Raw genomic sequence first — 26,315 nt, 5'->3', positions numbered from 1 at the left:
TGGAGATCATCTGCTGCCCTCGGAAGGTGAGTTCCTAGAGTGACTGACCTAGTCCCATGCAGGATGCCGTCTTCCTCACGGACTCTCTGACACACCACGGCGTTACTGTCCTTTAATACTGAGGGCAGTGCTGAAGCTTTCAGATGAGCAAAGCTTTTCCCCACTGATTACAACAGGGCATCTGCTGCCTCTGTTCAGCAGACATATTGATATTATGTGAAAGGCGAGTAATTGTCTTAGAAGACCATGGCCTCTTGTCTGGTAAGTTTGTTTCTTCCACTTGATGTTTTTTTTTCCCTGGGAAATAATTTTCTTTTTCCACGATTACTTAACAACTCTTTGATGTCCTATTCTTGGTTATAGCTACACACCCAGAGTCAGCTTTCAACCTTGCTTCTGAGTTTTAATGATTTCATGTAAAAAAAAAAATACCTCTCTGGGGATAAGCATTTATTAACTCAAAATCAATTAAGCTTGCTCCACTAATTATAAACTAAGGTTTATAATTTAGCTAAAGACAACAACTATAAAGGAAAATAACAGAACTTCTTGCTTCTAATTTTGAAATTGTCAGAACTATATGTGTATATTCATCTATGAGAGCAGGATGTGTTGAGGGGGCTTTCTTTAAAATATGGGCTACAATAATGAAAAATTGTGGAAAGAAAACTTTGAAGAATTTATATATGCTTCATATTTCTTATGTCTAAAATTGTGTTCCATTTGAATTGTATTCTACTGTTAAATGCATCATTCCTTTATATAGTTTCTAGGAACTGCCATTTCAAAGAAAAACTGCTAAAAGCATGATGATAAATGTGATGAACTATTTTCTAACGATGGATATTTAGCTGTTACTAATAAAAATGGCGAAGTAGGTAAAATTTATTATGGACATCCTTGTACCATTTATTTACTGCTTTGAAGGTGGGTAGATAGAATCAAGTCTGTTGTCCCAGTAATGTTGAGGGAAGTACCAGCCCTGCTCTCAGCCCTACCCTAGGAAGGGAGGATAGCCTGATCAAATGAGGACTGCGGATGCCAAGTTCATTTATCCCCCAAAGGCAATTATGATGTGAAAAGGAAACATAACTTGCTTCAATTTTAGCAAGGCTAAGTTAGGAGAATGGTGTGCTTCTGTTGATCATTACTTAATAGCTGTTGTGGTTCCACTGGCAACAAAACACTGTTGTATCTGGGAAGCCATTTTTCTAAAACAATACAAAATAAACTACAAAAATTATTCTTGATCTTCAGTGAGCCAATGATGCTCACTGTACTGTTTTATTAATAGAAGATGTGTAACCTGAAAGGCTGATATACAAGTCTCCATGGTAGCTTCTGTAAGGTTCAGTTCATATTTGGTGTCCTACAGCAAGCATTTCTCCTGTCATAGAAAGCCAGTATATGAGAGATGACCACTTTCTGGATACCTATGTGTTTCTCCAGTTATTTATTCTTTCCTATCATGCTTCTGTCCCTGGTTTTATTGCTTTCCATCTTTACCTGTCTCCTCCAGTGAACTTTAGGCTCTTTAAAAACAGGAACCACCTATTTTTACTTTACATGTTCATTGCCTAAAATAAAGCAAATGCCCGGTCAGTGCTTTGTAAGTGAGTGGGTCAAGGGCCCTCAGTGTTCCAAGACTGAATGACTATTGTGTACTCAGATGATCTTCTTCCAGTTTGTTCTCTGTAGATGCAGGTTATTATGTATTCATTTTGGGGTATTTGCATCTCCAATGTAGAAGTATCAATGCTTATAGAAACTCTGATAATTGACTTTCATTAATTGAATACAATTGTAATACAATATAATGTGGGCAGCTCACTTCATTTTTTCTAGGTGATCCTATCTTTGACAATGTGGATATGTACAGGTACATCTAAGAGGGATTCAACAGGTTGTGTGCAGGATGCACTTGAGTCTGGGTTGGTTAAATGCTCCTTTTGCTGCTTAGTAATGGCTTAGATGTACAAAGTCTCATAAGCAGCTGTAGAAAAATAGCTAGTTGCAAATGTGTGTGTGTGTGTGTGTGTGTGTGTGTGTGTGTGTGTGTGTGTGTGAGATGGTTGCCTACTCAAGGACTATTGACTATTTTATTTCTTGCCTGGTAATGATTCTGAGTGCATGGGAATAAAAAAGCCCACACAAATCATTAGTTCTCGGTTAGAACAGCCATTCCAAACAAAGCAATGTGTTTGGCATTTTCAGAAATGCTTTATTGGAATGATCAAGGGTTTGAAAGAGCTTGAGTTAGGTATAATGATCATTTCCTTTAAATGGGAGAAGGTCATGATGAAAGTTGCTATTTATCAGTAATTAGAGTTCTATAGAGGCTCCAATTATGATATTTAGACCATTAGCAAATGAATGTTATTTAGATTTTGCTATGGAAAATTACCCTAGGCCATGTGGCATCTTATGGAGTGATGCGGTATAACCCAGTTTGTGGTCTACATCTTACCAACTCTCACAATTCGGCTTCACATACACACCCCATCTGGACTCACTTATTAAGGATACATTAGTGCTCAATACAGAACTGGAAAGTGGCACCTCAGTGGGCTTGGAGATGAAAACAAACAACCCTGTATCTTATTAAATTTTGCACAAAATGGAAAACATTATGTGTGGTGAGATGCAGTGAAACTTATCTAATGAGCAATAAACATTTCTGAATGACCATAGTTTCCTTTGAATCATGCTTCCAGAAAAATTGGAGAGATCTAGAGTGAGAAACTAAAAATTGTCTAGGGGATGTTTACAATTTTTTTCTAACATGTTTTCATCAGAAAATATTAGTTCACTATTCACACCCACAGTGTCAGGCAATATGCAGATAAGGACAGAAGCAGCCCGTCCTGCATTCAATGAGTCTGAAATATAAACGCAAAGTCTCTAGTCAAGGAGTAATGAAGACTAGTAATTGGCATAGTTACCTAGGCTCCTTTGTACTTTCAGAAGTGGGAAAAAAATAATTCTCACTTGCTTGTCACCACAAACACAGCTGAATGCTATCACAAGGGGAATTTCTCGATCTGATTTATGGTTAGTCCAACTATGCTGACCATGGAGTGGCAAGCTAATGTTACCTGAGCCACTCACTGTCCCCTCACTGTGCACACAAGGCAGCAGTCCTAAAAGAGTCAAAAGCTGTCTCGTTTCAGGAAATTTTACCAATTATTCAGTCTAGGGTTTCATTTGTTTAATGACTTCCTCCTCTGACCACATAATGTGCTTCCTTCCCCCTTCCTCCCTTCGCCTTTTTATTTCCTTCAGTGACTCTTGGGCCTAGGAATGGTTAATTGAATCTTTCCTCCAAAGTCAATGCTTCTGACCTCAGAAGGCACAGGTCCAAAGGCCAAGTGACTTTAAATGCCAATGTATGAGAACTTTCAAAGCCTGCTGAAGTGAGTGTCATTGCTGGGGGCACCTAAGTAGGGGAGGGAGGTATCTCTACTGTCAGTCATAGGCAAATGTCAACTCGGAGGCTAAATAATTCAAAATGAAGTCCTTTTATTGGCTTTTAAAGGTTCTCCTCTTTCTTGTTTATTTGGACATTTTGTCCTGTTAATTGGGAGGGAGGGCTGAGGAGTTTATAAAAAAAAAAAAAAGAAAGAAAGAAAGCATAATAAGCAAAAAGGATGCTCCCTACCCTGGGTGATGTATGGCCACAAGGAGCTGTCAGAGATATGTTCTGTGGAAAATACTTCTGTACATGTGTCCAAAATGCTTAAGAGAATTCATGCCTAATATAATAATGCTTTAAGAGCTTGGCTAGGCATATGAATTCTTAATTGGTAGTGTGGCGAACATAAAGCAAGAGAAGAAATCCCAGAGGCATTAAACATATCAATATGTGTCCATTTTTTTCTTTGTTGATTCTGTGATTTTCTTTTGGTTAAAAACAAAATAAAAAGAAAGGAAAGGAAAAATCAATGGCAGATGCATGAGTACTTAACAAAGGCTAGTTAAATGTGATAATTTTTACTTATATGTACCACAATTTTCTTCTTTTAATTGCTTGTGGATGATGTTCCACGAATTCTGACCACATTTTGCCATTCTTTCTTCTTTTAAGTTTTAATGGTAAGCTTCCTTTTCATTGATTCCCGATATGCTCCTATTTTGTTGTAGAAATTTATACTATTTTTTGAACTTTAAGTCTGCTTTTCTTTTGATATTTTACTATCCCTTTCCTCTGGAGTCTCCTGGAGAAGAAAGCTTACATTAATTTTAATTTCAAATAGCTCAAAATTGTCAGTAAAATTATTTGGGCCCTATTTCAAAATTTAGGTTTTATAAAATAATTAGAGATTTTTAAAATGTGTCATATTAGGACATTTGAGATTTTATACACATTGCATTTTATAGTACCTTGAAATTCAATTTCTCTCATTTTTAGAAGTTATTAAAACTTCATTATAAAGAACTTACAAATAGATTTAAAAAAAGAAAACCTCACAGTGAAAACAACCAGATCCCAAGTGTCCACCTCTCAAAGACACTTCCATAAGACGGAGTACTCATTCTGAAGCTGTGAGGCTTAGCATTGGACTTTACACTTTCACTATCAAATATACTTTATGCACTTAAATATTAGGTGATGAGAAAAGAATGTAGTCAATAGGCACTTAAGTCATGAAAGTGGATATAGAATTAATTACTTTCCTACTTTAAAATCTGTTGTAGATTCTGTTTTCCCTCCCCCCACCCCCCGCCATGGATACATGTCAATGATCATGTTTACAGTCAACATTTCATTAGCTGAATATTACTTCCTACAGTATGTGCTGGTCAGGGTATGTATATGAGTATGTAATGTCTCAAACACAGTATACAACTGTGCTGATATATTGTTTGTGATCTAACAAATAAGGTTGTCTGAAGATCAGAGTCTGGAGCTAAGCCACTAGTTAGCCATAGAGGCCAGGCAGTGTGGCACACACCTTTAATCCCAGCACTCAGGAGGCAGAGGCAGGATCAATGTGAGTTCAAGGCCACCCTGGGCTATATACGATTGATTCCTTCTAAAAGAGAAACAGAGCCAGGCAGTGTTGACATACACTTTTGATCCCAGCACTAGGGAGGTGGAGACAGGAAGTAGAGACACGGCAGAGAGGGATATATAAAGTAGGAGGAGAGAGGAGCTCAGTCCCTTTTGGCTGAGGAATTGGTGAGGTGAGAGGTGGCCGTGTGTTGTTCCTTTGTCTCTCTGATCTTTCAGCATTTACCCCGATATCAGGCTCTGCGTTTTCATTAAGACCAATTAGGACTCATCTACATACATCCAACAAACAAAAGTTATTTTGGGGTATCTGTCATACTTTGGATTCTAGAAAATAATTTCATGCAAATATTAACCTTCCAAGATAGGAATAATATTCTATTTGTAGAAAATTATTAGATAATTTAGGCAAACCTTCTTTTATGCCACGTTATCTATTTTATAAGTCTGAACTTATCTCTAGAATATTCAGATAAATAGTGGCTCTTCTTCATGTAGCCAAATGGAACTATATCACCAGAATACAGGGAAACCCTTCCAATAATTCTCATAGGCTAAATCACTTTAGATATTGGAAGATTTGGACCTGGCATGGTGGCCCACATCTTTAATCCCAGTACTTGGGATTCAGAGGCAGGTGGATGGATCCCTGTGAGTTTTGAGGCCAGCCTGATCTACTGAGAAAGTTTCAGGACAACATAACAGATCCTCAACTCAAAAAAAAAAAAATGGATCTTGAAGAAGATTAATTCCCAGTTTTCTGAGAAACGGCCGTACTGATTTCCAAAGTGGCTGTATAAGTTTGCATTCCCACCAACAGTATAGGAGTGTTTCCCTTGCTCCACATCCTCTTCAACAAAAGCTGTCTTCAGTGTTTTTTTATCTTAGCCGTTCTGACAGGTGTAAAACGGTATCTCAGAGTTGTTTTGATTTGCATTTCTCTGATGACTAAGGATGTTGAGCAGTTCCTTAAATTTCTTTTGGCCATTTGAGATTCTTCTGTTGAGAATTCTCTGTTTAGTTCTGTAGCCCCTTTTTAATTGGATTGTTAGGTATTTTGATGTCAGGTTTCTTGAGCTCTTGATATATTCTGGAGATCAGTCCTCTGTCAGATGTGGGGTTGGTGAGGATCTTTTCCCATTCTGTTGGCTGTCTTTTTGTCTTAATGACATTCAAGACCTTGCCTTGGAGGAGGTGGAAATGGGGTGTGGGTTGGGGGGGAGGCTGGGGGGTGGGAGGAGGGAGGAGAGGGGGATCTGTGGTTGGTATGTAAAATGAATAGAAAATTTAATAAAATAAAAAAATTGAAGATTTTAATCATGACAAAACCCAGTGATGCTGTTTCTAAATAAATACAAGCTCACTTAATTAGTTATTAACGAATATTTCAAGAATCACAGATTGAAGAAGGTTTCACTTAGTTGATGCTTTCAGGTATCTCAATTATTCATCTGGAATATTGTGTCATATTCATTGGAAATAATCAGGAGAGTAAGCGAAGTTACAATAGCAGCTATGTCCAGTATGATGGTCATAGAGACACAATAATCAGCAGATAGAAGGGCCACATATACTTTCCCCCCAAGGCCATGGAGAGGATTATCATTATATGGTATACAGGAAGATTTATCTTGAAAAATCTTTTGGGCTTTGAAGAAAGTACAAAATTTCAATAATGTATCTCTAAGGAACAAATTATGAAGTTTTCATAAGAAGACATCATAATCTGAGGATAGTTCAGGTGATAAAGTGCTTGCCACAAAAGCCTGTGGACCTGAGTTCTGTCCACTGCACCCGTATTAAAAAAGAAGACAGAGATAAAGGAAGGAAATAAGGAAGGAGGGTGAAGGAAGAAGAAGAGGAGGAAGAAAAAAAGAGGAGAAAAAGAGGAGGAGGAGGATGAAGAGGAAGAGGAGGAGGAGTGACATGTGTTTATTAGCTCAGTGCTGAGGAGGCAGAAACAGGGGGTTCCTGGGATCTGTTGTCCAGTTAAGCTAGCATACCTGAGAAGTCTAGGACTCACTGAGAAACTTTGCCTCAAAAAGATATGATAGATGGCATCCTAGGTTAACCTCTGGCCTACACACACACACACACACACACACACACAGAGAGAGAGAGAGAGAGAGAGAGAGAGAGAGAGAGAGAGAGAGAGAGAGAGAGAGAGAGAGAGAAACACAGGTATACACACAGACACACAGGTACACATATATACTCATGCACATGCACACACAGACACACTCAGAGACACACACTCAGGCATATACACACATGCACACAGAGGTACAGAAACACACACTCGTGCACACACACACACACACACACACAAACACACACACACACACATGAATATTCTCACCTCAAACCCCAATGTCACAAAGAATAATCTTTCCATCAACTCCCATCTGTGATTCCATAGCCTATTAATTCATCACTTTGTTTTCATAGCCTAATTTTAATGGGAGAGTCTTTAATTTGAGATACTCCTCTTAACATACTCTAATTTTTCACTAACAAACTTTACTAAGAATGAAAATTCAATAGACATATTACTTAGCTATTTTCTCTTTTTAAGAATAATTATTTTGTTTCACCTCTTTATACCTTGTGATGTCATAGCCTTGAAATAAAGCTTCATTGTAACACTATAGAAAGCTTCATTTCTAACACTATAGAAAATGCCATTTTGTATTGTAATGTATTTTGTTTTCTCCTGATAAGAAGTCCAAAGTAAATTTTCCATTTTTAAAATCCAGCACCTAGACATAGCTGATCTTGAAGTGTCACACATTGAAAATAGGAAAAGAAATACAGTACTGTAAATTAAAATAAGGCAACAAATGTGACAGAATGCAATCACTTCTATAGATGAAACTATTTCAAACTCATTCTTGGGCATGAAACCATATTAAAATTTTCACTGATGTGATATCCATACATGCATATGTATAAATGTATATGTAACTGTATGCATAATATATACAAAATCAATTAATGACACATCCCAGAGGAAGTAGTAGCAATGAAGTCTGCCATCATTAAAAGATTAGGAAATGATGATTGCTTTTGTTTCTACATTAAACTTAATGGCTTGGCTGCTAAATGAAATAACAATTGGATTATCTTCAGTTTAGGTAATACATATTAATGTGTGGTTTTACTTTTAATGATAGTTTTTGTGTGTATTTTGTTATTGTTTGCATAACTAGAGATTGAGTCCAGGGTCTGAGTAAATGTGTAAATTAACCATGTTTTTTTTGTTTGTTTTTTTTTTTTTTTTGCTTTTTTTTTTTTTTATAATCCATCCTTCTGTTGTAGGACAAATAGGTTGTTTCCAATTTCTGGCTGCTATGAATAGAACAGCAAAGAACATGGTTAAGCAAGTGTCTCTTAGTAGGATGCAGTGTCCTTTGGATATATGCCCAAGAATGGTATAGCTGGATCTTGAGTCAGATCAATTCCCATCTTCTCAAGGAACTGCCACACGGATTTCTATAGTGTTTATAAAAGTTTGTACTGCCCAGTAATGGATGAGTGTTTCTTATTACAAATCCCTGCCAGCATGAACTATCACTTTTTTTAAAAAATTGATCTCAGCCATTCTTACAGGTATATGATGAAAACTCAAAGTAATTTTGAATTGCATTTCCCTGGTGGCTAAGAATGTTGAACATTTCTTAAACTGTCTGTCAATTGAGTTTCCTATTTTGAGAATTCTCTGTTGAGATCTCTAACCCAATTTCAATTGGGTTATTTTCTTTATATATAGTTTTTATTTTTTAATACATTTTGGATATTAGCCCTTTATTAGATGAATAAATTAGATGAGATATTGCTAAAAATATTTGCCCATTCTGTATGCTGCACTTTGCCCTTTGTCTGAATGACAGTGTTCTTTGTCATCCACCAACTTTTCAGTTTCATGAGGTCTCATTTATTAATTGTTTTTAGTGCCTGTGCTAATGGTGTTCTGATATAGATAAAAGGTAGATTATTGAATGTACATTTAAAAGACAACTGCTAGTTTTAAATATTTTACATTGGATTGGATTTTTGTATATTGTATACAAATTATATATATATATGTATATAGATAGATGATAGATAGATAGATAGATAGATAGATAGATAGATAGATAGAGATAGATAGATAGAAATTTGAGAATGATTTTGTTAGAAAATACTGTACGTATATTTCTAATCTTGTTCAAGGTATTCTACCTATACATTTCATTTAACAATGTAATGCAATTTGCTAATCTTTGAATGTTATTATTACCAACTATTAGGATATAAAGAAATGAAAGATATTAGTTAAACATTACCGTCGAACTTGTAGTCATATTAGGTATGTTTTCAAAGTCAAGCAGAGATATATTTTAGATAGACAGGTCATCTTCAAACCCTTAAGAGATCTACAGAATATTGCATTTAAGACGTTTTAATAATATAGATTTTTTTCTTTTTTTTTTATGACTATGAGACATGTCAGCTCCTGGTAGCTCTACTTCAGAGAAGACATGGGCATTGAAGAAACTGCATATGGAGGTAACTTTCAGTGTGGCAAAAGTTAGCCACTGGGCAAGAAAGTGCCCTCGAATTGACTGCTGACAGTATGCTATCCAAAATGGACAAGCAGGACACACACACACACACACACACACACACACACACACACACACACACACACACACACGGACATGGACACACACACGGACACACACAAGGACTACCAATCCTTGCTAAGACAGTGTGGTTGCAGCTTTGGCAACAGGCGTCCTCTGAGGCCAGGGCAATATGGTACCATCACTGAAGTGGCTTTGCAATCTGGAAAAGGTACAGTGCCCCTTCCTTCAAAGGCAGCTGAACAGGCAATGGACCAATGGCTTCTGGTGTGCAGTGGAACAGTAGCTGGAACAGTTATTATTGGAGGAGTAAAAGGGCTGATAAAGTCTGGCCTCTCAATGGTAGACTGGCATTAATAAAGGAGATGAAGCCAAACCAAGAAGATTGGGAAACCAAATTCCAAAAACACCAGAAATTTCCAGAATTTAAAATCTTGAATCATGACAGGATACTGGCGGAATTCAGGTTTATCTGTTACATGGAATACTCACACTTAATGTGAGGTTGAACTATAGGCCTTGTACACCCTGCTTCGCAAATGAGTCTGTCAGATATGCTAAGCTTGTAGGCTGAAGATGATGCCCCACCTTGCAGCGAAACCTCAGGTGACTGTCCAGGAAGTTGGTTGTTTCTGTCATAACTCACATTTTTTGGAAGTCACTTGTTTGCACTTCCTGTTTTACTAGGTAATACTATCTCCTTCTCGGGTCTCTGAGGGAGTTGAAGATTAGATAGTTATAGTTATAATTTTTCTTGTTAAGAAATTAAGAAAAGAAACTAAGAGGTATTAGGTATATAAATTTGAAAGGCATCATAAGGTTGTTTTCTGTTGGTAAAATAAGTTAGGATAGAAAGTGAATTAGGTACATTTTGGACTCACCAAAATAGGATAGATGATAGAATATTTTCAATGAATTTGTCTAATGCAAATGGACTAGACATTGTTGGTGTATTTATTGCTTGTACATATTGTATATAGTTATCGTACTTATTGTACATAGTTTTTCTTATATTTGTTATAGCTTTTAATTTTTTTATTTTAGACAAAAAGGGGGAAATGTGGTGATATTTTATTTGTGCTCTAATAAACAAAGCTTGCTTGGAGATTAGAGGAAAAAGCCAGCCATTATATTAAACAGAAGTTAGGCAATAGTAGCACATGCCTTTAATCCTATCATTTGGCAGGCAGGGATCTGTCTGGATATTTGTGAGTTCAAGCACACAGTGGGGAACAGAGCCAGGCATGGTGACACACACCTTTAATCCCAGCACCAACCACAGAAATCTTGATGTCTATATAGACAGACAGGAAGTGACAGAGCTGGGCAGGAAGAGGAAGTGATATAGCTGGGCTGAAAGAGCTTTTGAGAGAACAGAAGGGAAAGGCATATAGGCCTAGGTATAGAGGAGTAGGTCTCATTGGAAGCTGCAGAATGGGTGGGGTGAGGTTAGCTGTGGCTTTCCCTATTTACCTGATCTCTCAGGTTTTCACCCTTGTATCTGGCCCCATGTTTTTACTTAGTAAGACCCTTAGCAATTTGTCTACAGTGTTCTGTTCATAAAGTCTTTTTCTGTGTCAATGAGTTCAAGGCTATTCCCCATTTTCTCTTCTATCAGGTACAGGTATCTAGTTTTATACTGAGGTCTTTGATGTAGTTGGAGTTTTGTGCAGGTTATAGTGTGGATCTATTTGGATTCTACTATATATAGCTGTCTACTTAGACATTTGTGGAAGATGCTGGTTTTATTACAGTGTGTATTTCTGACTTCTTTATTTTTAAAAAATTAGATGTCCACTATGTGGATTTATGTGTGGGTCTTCATTTCAATTCCATCGATTAACGTGTTTGTTTTTGTGCCAGTACCATACTATTTTTATTATTATATCTCTACAGTACAATTTTAGGTCAAGGATGGTGATATCTCCAGCAGTTCTTTTATCATTCAGGACTGTTTGAGTTGTCTTTTTTTTTTTTAATATTTCTATAGGAACCTGAAAATCATCCTTTCAAGATCTGTGAAGAATGGTGTTGAATTTTGATGGAGATTTCATTGAATCTGTAGATTGCTTTTGGTAGAATGGTCATTTTTATGATATTAATCCTACCAATGCATAAGTATAGGAGTTCTTTTCATCTTCTGATGTCTTTTTCAATTTCTTTCTTCAATGTCTTAAAGTTTTTATTATACAAGTCTTCCACTTACTTGTTTAGTGTTATTTGTAGTGGGTAGCTACATATTTCAATTTTTGTGGCTATTGTGAAAGATGCTCTTTCCCTGATTCTCATTCCATTTGTCATTTGCATATAGAAAAGCTCCTGATTTTTGAATTAATCTTGTATCCAGTTACTTTGCTGAAAGCATTTATCAGCTATAGGAGTTTCTAGTGGAATTTTTAGGGTCACTTACACTTACTATCATATCATCTGGAAATAAAAATTCTTTGGCTTCTTCATTCCCAATTTGAATTTATCTCCTTGATCTCTTTTAGTTGTCCTATTGCTATAGTTAAGACTTCAAGTACTATACTAAATAGATATGGAGAGAGTGGAAACCTTGCCTTGTTCTTGATTTCAGTCTCTCTCCACTTAAACTGATATTTTCTCTGGGTTTGCTGTAGACCGCCTTTATTATGTTGAGGTATGTCCCTTGTTTCTTTAAACTTTCCAGGATTTTTATCATGAAGTTTTGTCAAAAGCCTTTTCTGCATATAATGAGTTGGTCATGTGATATTATTTTTTCAGTTTGTCTATAATGTTTTCAGTTTGTTTGTATTTATCAATTTGCATATGTTGAAACATCCCTGTATCTCTGGGATGAAGCTTATGGGATATCCACCAGAGTGGATAATCTTTTTGATGTGTTCTTGGATTCTGTCTGCAAGTATTTTATTGAGAAATTTTGCATCTATGTTCATATGGGCAATTGGTCTGTAATTCTCTTTCTTTGTTGGATCTTTATGTAGTTTAAGTGTCAAGGTAGCTGTAACCTCAAAAGGTGAATTGAATATGTTACTTCTACTTATATCTTGTGAAATAGCTTGAGAACTGTTGGCGTTAACTCTTTGTTAAATGTTTGGTAGAATTCTGTGCTAAAACCATCTGGCCCGGGCATTTTTTTTGAATGGAAGACTTTTAATGACTGCTTCTATTTCACTAGCGTTTATGGGTCTTTTAAAATTGCTTATCTGATCTTAATTTAATTATGATAGGTAGTACATATTGAAAAACTATCCACTTCTTTTAGATTTCCATTTGGCAGAGTGTAGTTTTTAAAGTATGCCTTTATAGTTCTCTAGATTTCCTTGACTGCTGTTATTATGTCCTCCTTTTCATCTTTCATTTTGTTAACTTGTATCTTCTCTTCCTACTGTTCAGTTAATTGGACTAAGGATTTGCCAATCTTATTGATTTTCTGAAAGAGCCAACTCTTTGTTTAATTGAATCTTTGTATTCTTTTTTTTGTTTCTATTTTAGTGATTTCAGTGCCAAGTTTGATTATTTCTTGCCATCTATGCCTTTTGGTGAGATTTCTTTCTTTCTTTCTTTCTTTCTTTCTTTCTTTCTTTCTTTCTTCCTTCCTTCCTTCCTTCCTTCCTTCCTTTCTTTTTGTTCTAGAGCATTTAGGTGTGATATTAACTTATGACTGTGAGATCTCTCCAGTTTTTTTAGTTTCAGCACTTATGCTATGAACTTGCTTCTTAAAATTTCCTTCATTGTGTCCCTTATGTTTATAACGTTAACAATGTTATTGTCTTGTTTATAATAAAAAAATTTAGTTTTGTTAGGAAAAGTAGAAAAAATTATAGGCCTGTCAAAGCCATTTTGTAGTTAGGTTAACATTATAGGTTTCTAATATACTTACTTTCCAACATCAATTCACTCTTTTGGGACACTGTCTTCTGGTAGATGATATAGTCCTTGTCAGATGGAGTCTTATTTGAAATATGAGTGTTGATAATGTGGTTAAATAAGTACAATTTATACTTAAATATACTAAAAATATTGTAGATTATTCTTTAAAGTTTGAATTTGTTTTACCAGTAAACAAAGAGTTGTGGCATGGAATTTGTCATTTCATTTGGCATTGGTAACTTCATAAAGATGTAACTGTGTATAATGATTTAGTCCACTGACTGCTTCTGATTTACAGTTCTTAGAACTCCTGTTACAAGTGTGTTTGGACAGAGCTGCAGATTGAAGCATTGCCTATATGTTTTCATACATACACTAAAACACATCACTGGGGTTCTCCTCTCTCTCTCTCTCTCTCTCTCTCTCTCTCTCTCTCTCTCTCTCTCTCTTTCTCTCTCTCTCTCTCTCTCTCTCTCTCTCTCTCTGTGTGTGTGTGTATGTGTGTGAGAGAGAGAGAGAGAGAGAGAGAGAGAGAGAGACAGAGACAGAGACAGAGACAGACAGACAGAGAGAGAACTTTAGGGTTTTCTTTTCTTGTTCTCACTAGTTTTAGCATCTGAAACTAGTGTCCCACCCTTCATGAACTGCCTTACTCTATGGGCTTCAGTGGAGAGCCTTCTTGGTTGGTTTCCTGAGTCCCTGATTAATCCTTTGTTTCCTTTGCTGGCAATCCTTTTTGATTCCTTGTTTAACCACTGACACTTCCAAGTTTCAGCCTTTGGCCCTCCGTTCTGTTTTCTGTGTACTCCTTTTTCAACTGTATCAGTGACTTTTTAAGATACACAGATATTTTTCACCGAAGTTTTGGCACCATATATAAAATTTCTGACATTTTCTCATGGATTCTCTGTTGTAACTGAAAATTCAGTGTGTGCAAAAGTCAACTCACAGATATTTCCACTTTATAACTCTTCCACAGTTCTGTTTCCTTTTAAACAAACAAAGGTGAGATATTGTCTTAATACATGTCCATCTTTGACATATTCTAAATTAAGCAGTCAGATTTCAACATTTGTTGGATTTTTAGCCCTATTTTATTTCTATTGAGACACATGGCTATGATAGGATATTTTAAAGAAATTAACCCTCCAGAATCAATATCAACCAGATCCTGATCTACTTCTTTGAAGGGGTGTTTCTTCTACACTGTCACTTGTGATGTATTCTATTTCCTACCAAGACAGATTTTAGCTCTTCAACTCTAGTTCAAGGTTTCTACCACCTGCTCCTGACATACGTGTCTCCACCACTACTTTCTCTTTTCCTATGTACAGCTTGGTCTTTGAATGAAAGATGTTTCATTGAGTTTTTTTTTTTTTCATCAGATACATTCATTGATGGTTGGCATGCCTGGCACCTTCCTTCATTCATTACTTGTGAATCTCAAGCTTGCCTTCCCATTCCCACTTGCAAATAATAAGGAAGCTTTATAAACATGGCCTCTAAGTTTGTTACCTGTTTTATAAGAGGTAGAGAAACTTTTCTTGAAGCAGGAGACATATTTAATATACTGCTGAACCTTTGTTTCTAGATTAACGTACAAAAAATATGGTGGATCACAAGTAGTTGATAGAACAGTTTCCTTTCTCAGATTCTCAATCACCCACATTATTTTAGTCCCCTACCTGGTCCTTTAGAAAAGCAGAGTGTGATTCATAACTTAGGGATAACTGATATTACCTTCTCTTATTAAGTCCTTACCTCTCTAGTGAGTGCCCATGAAAAGGGAATGAACATCAAATCATTGAATTTTTGAGCAAGAGGGAATAATTTCACAAGTCTGGCCCTAAGTTGATTCTAATTTATTAACAGGAAACACCTGAAACTAGTTGCCGTTTGGCTTATAGAATATGGTTTCCCCCCTTTCCATTTAAATACAGACACAGCTTTTGTAAATATTATATTCGCTTATATTTAGAAATATAGCATTCTTTGTTTCCATAGTTGGCTGAAATTCTTTAATTGAAAGTGATTTTAATTTGGAAACAAGACATTATGAATTAAACGAGTTATAGATGAAGGAAAATACTTGTAGCTATTCTCTGGGTGTTCTATAAGCTATGGAAAAATCTCCTCAGTATACTCTTAATATATTCATTAAACTGAAAAAAGTTTCAATTAGAGGAGTAAATTTTTACATTGTGGTTGTAGCTGAGGATTTTGTGTTCTCCCAGATTTTTCACATTAAGTTTCTTTTACTTAATCTTTTAGACTTTTTTTCAGGTAAATATTGTATTAAGGAACTTATTTTCCAGATATCACAAAATGAAATTTGCATTTTGCTTAAATTTTTAGTAATTTGACATAGGAGTAGTACTTCTAGCGATTGCTACAGGATGTGTTGGGGGGATGATGATAGGGGTAAAGGAGCTGAGGCAGATCAAAAGAGTACGAAGAGTCTTGTGGACTCGCATCCCAGTCACCACATCTTTATCGGACTCTGCTGTGTTATCTGCATGAGTGTGGTACACAATCTTGCAGCTCATTCAATGAAAACACTTTCATACATTTCTCAGAATTTTCCATCTACAGTAGACGAGAACTGTAGATATACACACCCAGTAATGTGTATTCCCAAGATTTGATAATAATACATGTGAATGGGAAAAGAGTCAGAGAAATCTGAACCTTAACTAACAGTCATTTGATAGATTTGGTATAGAGGAATCTTCTGTTAAGAAAATACCTAGAGACTCAATTAACCACAGAAATAGGACACAAACACACTTAGAAGGATTGAAACAGAGTTATTAGACTATTTAAGACAAACTTTTTCAAATCTGGTCTTTCTTCTTCCTATTTTTACTAATTTACCACAGGGATAAATTTTACTATCAATTGGTATGTACTTCAATTAATTTTTGTGCACTTATACATCCTTATAGAACGTATGTAACACCATTTATATGCCTTAGCTCTCTGCATAATTCTAATTGTACAAGGCCCCAAATGTGGTTGTCTTCATTAGTATTTCTACTGGTATGCTAACATGCCATGAACAAAAGCAACTGGAGGAGAAAAGAGTTTATTTATTACATTTCCAGTCCATCCATCCTATGGGAATGTGTATCTGAATGGTCCTTTTCTCTGAAGACTACTCACAGAATGTTCCCATTGGCCTTTTCATTCACAGAGCTACATTGCCACATCTTGAGTAACTGTTCCCACTGCATTTGACCACACCCTTTGGAGAGGAAGGAGAGTCACATTAAGACTCAAGAGGATAACGATCACAAGACACACAAGACCACTCCTTGACATTAAGTAACTGGTGACAACTACCGAGAGTGAGATCCTTTGGTGTTGTATCTGCCTGCAAACAGTTCCTGTGACTCTAGTAAAGGATCCATTATGAGTTGTAACCCATACTGAGGTAGGGTTTTCAGTGATACAGCTGGCCAAGTCACTCGTGTGCCTGTAAACCTATTGGTTCACCAAAGTAAGGACAGACAGAATCTTATTCTGAGGATGTCGCTACCATCTCTATCAGGGTGAATAGAAATAAACCCAGGAAGAGTTATATAAAACTTTTCATTTTAACAGGAATACAACAGAAGAAAAATGAGTTTAGAGATAGTACTTTCATGACCCTTGATGTGTGTGATATTTAAGTGAGTGTATGTAGCATGAATCTTAAAAGGTCTTATTAGTAAAAACAAACCTGAAGCCAGGTATTGGGGTGAATGCTGAAAGATCAGAAAAGCAGAACAAGCCACAGCTTCCTCACCTTGCCAGTTCCTTAGCTGATCTTGTTTCCTCAGACTGGAAGCCTCTGAGTCCTCCTCCAAATGGATCTCAGCCGAACTGCTGTTCAAAAGCCTAAAAGCTTAACCAGCTCTAGTTTCTGGTTTTCATACCTTATATACCTTTCTGTTTTCTGACATCACTTTCTGGGATTAAAGGTGTGAGTCACCATGCCTGGCTGTTTCCAGTGTGGCTTTGAACTCACAGAGATCCCTTTGGATCTCTGCCTCCAGAAGGCTAGGATTAAAGGTGTGTGTGCCACCATTTTCTGGCCTCTGTATCTAATGGCTGTTCTGTTCTCTGACTCCAGATACATTTACTCGGGTGCACAATATTTGGGGGAACACAATATCACCATAAGTGTAGGTCATTCCCAAAGCTAATGCTCATATATACATCTTTACTTACATGGCAGGAAATGGCACACATCCTCATTCTAGTAAAAGTTTTGTGTGACACCTCCTAATATAGGTGAAAAGGTTGAGGCTACACCATCTGGGAGAAGGTAATCCTTTGAAAGAGTTCTCAGGTGACCTTCTTACATCATGTGCTATGAAACAAAGCATTTTGCTGATAAATGTGATCCTTGGGAGATCCTCCCCACACCTTGTTCCTTACTAGGTGCCTAAACTCTGCGGTTATTAGGGTTGCAGCACACACATCAAAAGCTTCAAAGTTAGCATCCAAATATAAGAGAAAACAAACAGAAGTTGTCTTTTTCCATTGTATCATTCTGGATGATTTTTTTCTAGCACTATCCATTTACATGCAAATTTCATAATTTCATTTTCTTAACAGATGAGTAGTATTCCTTGTGTAAATGAATGGCATTTTATTAACCATTCATCAGCTGTTGGACATCTGGACTGTTTCTAAACTCTGGCTATTATTTATCAAGTTTATCACAATAATGAAAAAATAACTCAACAAATGTAAACATAATGAAATAGTCATAGGAAATGATCAAGTATTCTATAGATGTTTCTGTGAACTCAGAACACATTCTCATAGAGGGAGTGAGAAGTTTCTTGAAACTTATAAGATCCCTGAGTCTTTTCCCTTGGGTTATATACAGCCATAAATAACTGTTAAGTGGAGACTCTTTGGTGATATATCTGTCTTCAAGTTGTGTGGGGGACCTTTAGTAATATAACTTTTTTGAGTCATGATCTAAGTTGATGTGTGGACATCCCAGTGATGTAGTGGCCCAAGGTATCCATGTCCCTGTAAGTAAACTCAGAAAATCAATTGTTTTACCAAGCTTGATTTGGATAAAATTGTTCCTTTCAGATGATGTTGCTTTCTTTATTTGAAGTTTATCTCTGAGTTCAGTACCTCAACAGCATGAGACACACAATTTGCAGAAATAGTCATATGGTACCATAGAGAAGCCTCATCTACTGACTCCTGACTCTTACCTTACCCAGCATGTGGTCCTTCCAATCATTCTCCTTCATGTTAATATCTTCTAATTATTTACTGATTATCTACCTAATCTATCTAATTATCTACTTCTCAATTTACTTGCTATGAATTGAATGTCTAGTGGCTCTGTTCATGCCAGTATTGAGTAACAGATCTGGCATCATTACAGAGTAGCTGAAGAAGACATTGTCCAAAAGAATTTATAGCACTGGGGTGATAATTCTCTAATATGGACACAATTAGAAGTCAATAAACATATATTTCTATTCTAGTATTTGAGATTTTCTGTTTGCATTTAGTAAAGTGTTTCTTGTTCTGAAATAGTCATTACTATCACATCCCAATAAAGCTTGAAGTAAGAGTCAAAGAAAAGGATGGGAAAAACTTCTCTCCACTTGACTCAGGATAAACTCAGCTATTAAAGTGCTTATGGAGTGGAGTGTTTAGTCAGGTTCACCAATAGCTAATATCTCTAGATGTGTGCCTTTTCATTCAACCTTACATTGGAATCACAGGAAGTGAACCACTTTTCTAAACCACCGAAGTTATAGTGAAATGTTGATGTAAAATGTTTAAACCAATGTTCTGCTAATAATTTTAGTGGAGCAACCATTTCTTTTAGTCCCAAGCAACTTACAGACACATATCAAAATGAAGAGTGATCATGAAGTCTTACAGATAGTAGTTTTGTTTTTAAAAAATATGTTTAATGTAATGAGTTACAGGCAAGCACTCAGATACTATCCTGCCCATCAGTTCATCGAGAGCAAATACTATGATAATATAATTAGTATTTGGGTGAAGTCTTCAATGGTTCTATTACCTTACTGTCCCATACGCCGTAGGATATTTATCTTGTCCCATGCTACCTAGCAAAATTCTTCTGTATTGTCCAGATAATAAAGAGAGCTGATTTCATTGCCTGATTTAACAGTCTTTTCACGTGGTCATCTGAAATTCTTCTCCACTGTTTAATTTTTTTCAGGATCACATGCAAGGGAAGAACTAATGATGCTGCCTCTATGGTGAATTGATCACAAGACTTCAGATTCTTTTTTTTTCCACAAAGATACCCCCACAATAGACTGCTGGCAATGGTTGAGAGACAGTCGGAACTGACCTACTCTGGTGATGGGATGGCCAAACACCCTAATAGTCATGCCAGAAACCCCATCCAAAGACTGAGGAATCTGGATTCAGAGATCCATGGGTAGGCCCCAGGTGGAGCTCCGGGAGTCTAATTAGCAAGACTTCAGATTCTTAATAGATTAACTCTAAAAAACTATCATTTGGTGGTAGCTTTTTTCAACCCAAATTTCACAATGTCTATGATCTCCTAATTTTTTTGTTGTTTCCTTGCATTTCAGATTCTGTCCACAACAAACAATAAGACAAAGATAGAATGCACAGCAAAATAAAAACCAACAGAAAAGACCACAGATTTCTCTACACACACACACACACACACACACACACACACACACACACACACTTTTATTCTAATCTAAGCTTATAAAATATCATGTCTGATTTTTTTCTTTTATTTGAAAAAATACTTTATATGTATGCCTATTTTGTGTGGATGTATATCTGCATATCACATGCATTGCATGGTGCCCACAGAGACAAGAATATCGAGTGTGATGCTTTGAACCTGGAGCTACAGTCAGTTATGAGCCTCACATGGATACCACAAACCAAACCAATGTCTTCTACAAGGGCAGTGTAGCCACTGAGCCATCTCTACAGCTCAAGTTTTAACTTTTCTTCATTTTCTTGATTTTCTTATATATCTATAGTATTATGTATCTTTCAATATATAAATAGATATTCAAGGGTGTTTCTGGCTTGCAAAATAATTTTGCCTATGTGACACAACCTTTACTTCAAAATGGGCATTATAATGGCCACTTGATTACCAACTTGATTGAATTGAGAAATATCTAGGATATTAATAGTATAGGTATTGATATGTTTTCAGATTGAATTTGCATTCTGGATCAATAAACTGAGGAATGGTTGCCTGTCTAGAATGTGAATGACACAGACGAATAGGCTGCTGTACTAGAGGGCAAATGTAAGAGGAAGGAGGCACCTGGATAAGCAAGCTCTATTCTTCTCAAGTGGATTTGCTTTGCTGCTGGCATGGGAATTATGCCCTAGCATTTTCAATTTTGTACAGTTACTCTCCAGGGAACCCAGAGTCCTTCAGCCTTGTACTGGGTTGTATCATTGTTCTCTCATTCTTAGACTAAAGCAGCTACTGGTTTTAATGGCTTTCCAACTTACAAAGGGTCATTATGAGACTATATACTGATCAGGTAAGCCAGCCTAATAAATCTCCTTTCATTATTACATACATAGTCTACTGTTTCTATTTCTCCAGAGAACCTTAACACAGGGCTTATAAAAGAATTGTCAAAAGGAATATATGGTCTGCATGTGTAGTAATGAAATCACCATATTAGAATTATATTATTGGATATACAAGGTTTTGCAGGAATAAATCCAAGAAATTTTAAAAGTACATTAATGTTTCTTTTTCAAAATAAAATGTGAAATCAACCTAACATCACTAAAGGTTGTTATATGTTGAAAGAAGTCACCATGTTACAATTATGCGATTGGTTCTGATTATGGATAGAAAATGCCCGTTATTATCTAATTTACATTAGATTTATTAGTAGTAAAGAATTTATGATTGAATTTATCCATTTATTAAGTTCCTTACTTTGAATAACTAGCTAATATTTAACTTACCCATTTCATATGTTAAAAAAATACTCATTTCAAGCACTGATAGTGGGACCTGCCTTCTTCAGAGACTGGACTGCACCGTGAGGGGTAAGCTAGGCATGAAGGCTCCACAGCTATTGGTAGAAAGAAGAAATCATTTCCAAGAGTTACTATTGACTTTGAATTCCGGATTTGGGTATACATCATTGTGACCTATTATGTTGATTACTTTAAAAGCTGTAACATAAAAATCCACACTAGTAGTTCTCCTTTGGTGGAGTCTTGTTGCTTGTGAGCCTGATGATTGTATTTTACTGCTGTGTTTCTCTGAAATGATATCACCGAATGGAAGGATATGATGCCAGGTTGATTCCAAAGTTGATACCCAGTTTTACAATGACTTTGTTTATAGCAGAAATTTGTTTTGATGTTGCTTTTGGAGTATGTGGTCGTTTCACCCAATTGTTGAGGTGAGAAATGAAAATGATTAAGGGCTTATTTAGCCTGATATACATACCAGAAAACATTAAAAATAATTAATCTTGCAGTTTATAGATCCAAGTAAAGGAAGCAAAGGAGATGTATATTATAACTTTCCTCATCAAGGACTCCTATACAGTAAAACAGCATTTACTCAAAGCAGAGATCATTCCTTTGTTTAAGAAATTGGGATTATTGGATAACAATATAAATAACAATCTTTCATAGCCTGGAAAATAAAGAAATGTGCACGATTTTTAAAGGACTTTATTCTACATTGCATAACAAAATCTTTCTTAATGGGACACCCTTTAAACATATAGCATCTGTTTCTTTGAAGAAAGTCTGCCATGTTCTAGATTTCAATAATTCATACTAGTGTTGTTCAAATTATAAATTATTTTGTTTGTACATTTTAATATATTTGTCATAAATTAACTTTTCTTAAATTAAGTGTTTATGTGTGTGCCTATTTGTGGGTATGTGCACATGCCCTCAAAGGTCAGAACAGGAAGTTGGAAATCCCATGAATCTGGAGTTCTGGATGGTCTTGATCTCTCACATGCAAGCTCTGGGAACCAAACTTGGGTCCTTTGGAAGAACAGTATACTGCACTTAACTAAACACTTAGCTATAATTCCAGCTCTTTAAGTTAACATTCGTGAGACTTTTTTTCCTGTTGATTGTTTTCTTTGTCACTATTCTAGTGCTGTGAAGAGACACCATTACTAAGGGAATTCTTATAAAGGAAGTGTCTAATTGGAGCCTTGCTTATAGTTCCAGGGGTTAGTCCATTAATATCATGGTGAGAAGCATGGCAGCACTCAGGTACACGTGGTGCTGGAGCAGTAGCTGAGAGCTTTACATCCCGATCCACAGGCAGCAGGCAAAGAGAGGAAGAGAGACAGAGACAGAGACAGACAGAGAGATAGACACAAACACACAAACACAGAAAGAGTGAGAGACAGAGGGGAGAGAGAGAGAGAGAGAGAGAGAGAGAGAGAGAGAGAGAGAGAGAGAGAGAGAGAGAGAGAGAGCGCAGACTGGGCCTGGTGTGGGTTTTTGAAACTTAAAAGTCCATGCCCAGTAGCACACTTACCCCAACAAAGCCACACCTACTCCAAGATCACACCTCCTCGTCCTTCCAAACATTTCATCAACTGGGAACTAAGCATTCAAATATATAAGCCTATGAGGAGCATCGTTACTCAACCCACCACAATTGTCTTTCTTTGAACATAGTTCCATAGGATAAAAGCAGAGAATATGTTTGGAATTAAGTTGTACTCATGTATAATGTTCAAGCTTGCTTCTCTGGTACTGTGATTAAAAACACTGACCAAAGTCTATATTGTTCAGTGTTTATTTTTCTTATCATTTTTAATGACAAAAAAAAAAAACGAAGTTTAAACTATAATTTACATATGATAAGTAGAGTGAAATGGATTATAATAAAATATTCCACAAATCAATGATTCCATCAATGGTTTAAAAGGCTATATTATCTATGTATTTTCCTTATATTTGAAATAAAAATAATGTCATTAAATACAAAAAGAAAAAAAGAAAAAAAAAACCCACTGACCAAAAGCAACAAGGAGAGGAAAGGGCCGGTTTCATATTGTAGTTGATTTTCTCCTAAGAGAGGTCTATTTACTGGCAGTCAGGACCCCAGCTTTGCAGCATTACTATGGATGTTGAAGGCAGCCCAGGTGTTCCACACCCGAGAGGTGAAGCAACGATATAAAATAGGGCTCTCATATGCCCCAAGTTTGTTTCTTGCTTTTCTTTGAATGAAATCATCTCCTACACCCCAAACCTGTTAGTGATAGGATAGTTTCGGCCAGTCTCAGAGCCGTAGGGCTTGCATATTTCCAGATGTTCTGATTGTTTCTACAACTGCCTCTCAAGTCACCATTCCCACTGCAGTTGCTGCTGACACTCTGTTTTCCTGCAAGAATTTGCAGATCGTTCTCTGAGAGTCAGGTTTACAGCCACCCAGGCCTTTCCAGTTGTTCCTCGTGTGTTTGCACAAAATGTAATGAAGTATATGCTTATACAAAGCCCATACATGTCAACTGTTTTATTGTTAAAGTGTTCTAGAGTATATGAAAATTTCCAATGATTGTGTCGGATCATCTTTGCATAGGCCAGACCCAGTGACTAATTATGGCAAATGCATGCGTGGTATGACCAGTACATTGATTAATGATCTTAGTGTCTATCAAACATGAGCTATCCCCATCCAGCTTTCAATAGCCACAGGTGCTTACAGCCCATCAGCTTAAGGTTCAGTTTAGATTTATTTGAAGAAGGGGACAGACTGCTGGGTGTTGCCAGCAGTGCTCTTGATGATACATTATTGGAGGAAGTATTTAGGCAACTCCATGTAGTTAAACGGGAGCTTTATTTGGGAGTTTTATTTACAAGAAATAAAAGATATACAGGATTTGAGAGAGGTGAGGTGCAGCTCAAGGTATTCTCTGGAGAACTATGCTCGGTCTACCATCCAACATCCAGGATTACTAGGAGCCAAGAGAGCTGGCATATCCAGAGCTGATGTCTCATGTAGAAGAAATTCTAAACAGTCTTAGTAAATAAGAAACACAGAGCCAAATACAGAGGTAAATAGCCAAAGAGATCAGAGAATCATGACTACCTTATCTTACCACCACGCTGCCTTTGCTTCCCCAAGGAAGAGAGTTTCTTCCTGCCTGACTTGTGTTTTTATTGCCTTTCTGTTCTGCCTTCTCATTGGCCCTAAACCCAACCACATAACTTCCTCATCACTGCCTGTCTATACAGACCTCCAGGTCTCTATGATTGGTAGTGGGATTAAAGGTTTGTTCGCGTCACCACACTTGGCTGTGTCCTTGACCACACAGAGACTATGTCTGCCATGTGATCGAAATAAGGGCGTGGGCTACCACCACGGGACTTCTGCTTAATGGCTCACTTTTACCTCTGATCTCCAGGCAACTTTATTTATTAACATACAAATAAAATCACATTTCGGCACAAATAAAATATCACCATAGTCTCATGTACAATAAAGATGTGTTAGCAATCCAGATATTATATATATCTGGGTGATACATGAGCATTCGTATGCTTTAATCATTCCTGGAATTTCTCAGATTTGTTACACAAATTTTCAGCATGTGTCTTCTTTTCTCTCCTGATTTATACACGTTCCATCTTTATTTTGGCACTCACAAGTGAGAATTGCACAAGCATTGAATTTACTTAAATGACTCCAGAGCCATTAATAATTACTTGTGGAAAATTTAAATATCAAAACTTTGTACAAAGTGTGAAATACCTTGAAATCTTTTATAACATATATATGATATACATGAAGAAATATATGTATTTTCAAAAGTCATGTGTCAGGCTTAATAGTATAAACAGGAACAAAATCCAAGTAGGAGATATATAAGATATGTCATTTAATGCCAAGCTTGTAAGATTCAAAATCCGGACATTTTTAAATGATGCAGTAGACAATTTAGGACAGGAGAATATAGAGGTTGAGAGTAAGAAATGCCACAGAAGCAATGTTCATGTTTTTTTTTAATTGGATGGTATTGTTTAGTCCAGAAACTGAGTAAATAACTAAACAAAATAGTTCATAAATCTACATTGTAACAGCTTACCATGATATTAGTCCCCCATCAGTTTCTCTCTTGTTAATCTTCACAATGTTAGTCACAGAATCAATACATTTCTATTCTCCTGTTTGTTGTTTGACACAAGTTGTTCCCGAGGTGCTGCTCTTCTATTAAATGCAATTTTAGTAGCTCTATAACAGGATTAACCGAACTGTATCCCATGAGCCAATAAACTGTTTTAGTAAATAAATTTCTGTTTGAGTATTATCACACCTGTTTATATATTGTTTGTTGATCACTTTATGCTACATGGCATGGATGAGTTTTGCTACAAACTTATAGGGCCTGCAACCTTGTATCTATACAAATTATAAAATAAATAAATAAATAAAAATTCAGTAATTGAATAGAACGAACACATTCCTAAAGCCAAATCCCACTTAAAAGTTTAAGTTGATGTAGAAATTATTGGATGTATACCATCATAGAACCAAAGAACGTCACAGAACAGTATTTACAGTATGATGGCACTTACACAAATAACATCTTCTGAGGCAAGGTTTATAAAAGTGGAAGTTCAGAAACAGGGCAAATTCTTCATCCACCTAATTGTTCAACTACTTTATTTATCACATCCTTATTATACATAAGCCAGTAATGATTTCTGATATTAAAATGTGTTCGGGATGATAACAATAGTACAAATAATCACAAGTTTATGATGCTCAACTCACAGAATTTCCTTCCTTCCTTCCTTCCTTCCTTCCT

This window comes from Peromyscus maniculatus, chromosome 15 (assembly GCF_049852395.1).
Source record: "Peromyscus maniculatus bairdii isolate BWxNUB_F1_BW_parent chromosome 15, HU_Pman_BW_mat_3.1, whole genome shotgun sequence".
Classification (NCBI taxonomy): domain Eukaryota; kingdom Metazoa; phylum Chordata; class Mammalia; order Rodentia; family Cricetidae; genus Peromyscus; species Peromyscus maniculatus.
This window is presented reverse-complemented; position numbering follows the sequence as displayed.